Source organism: Myotis brandtii, unplaced genomic scaffold (assembly GCF_000412655.1).
Source record: "Myotis brandtii unplaced genomic scaffold, ASM41265v1 scaffold1408, whole genome shotgun sequence".
Classification (NCBI taxonomy): Eukaryota; Metazoa; Chordata; class Mammalia; order Chiroptera; family Vespertilionidae; genus Myotis; species Myotis brandtii.
In genome coordinates this window covers 234,379-234,595 of record NW_005355029.1, presented here as the reverse complement: position 1 = coordinate 234,595, position 217 = coordinate 234,379, and the positions used below count along the sequence as shown (strand labels likewise).

The 217-nt window shown below is 71.4% G+C and overlaps 1 protein-coding gene across 1 annotated transcript in view; it reads left to right on the top strand.

Moving 5' to 3' along the window:
• The window catches only part of PRKAR1B (protein kinase, cAMP-dependent, regulatory, type I, beta), a 71,380-nt gene that overhangs the window by 68,034 nt on the left and 3,129 nt on the right, over nucleotides 1-217 (top strand). The gene's annotated exons all lie outside the window — the stretch shown is intronic.

The window sequence follows — 217 nt, the reverse complement described above, 5'->3', positions numbered from 1 at the left end:
CGAGGGGCAGGCTGGAGCCCCCACACCAGTGTCCCCCCCCCCAGGACCCTCCCACCCAGGCTGCCAGGCATCCTGCCACCGAGGCAGAGGCACTGGGGTCACGGGGTCACGGTGCCGGCTGTCTGGTCCCCACGCCTCCTGTTAATCATTGAGCCACGAGGCCACAGATGCTGCCCTGCTGGGGCGCGGGAGGGGCCACAGCCTCCCGGGACACGAC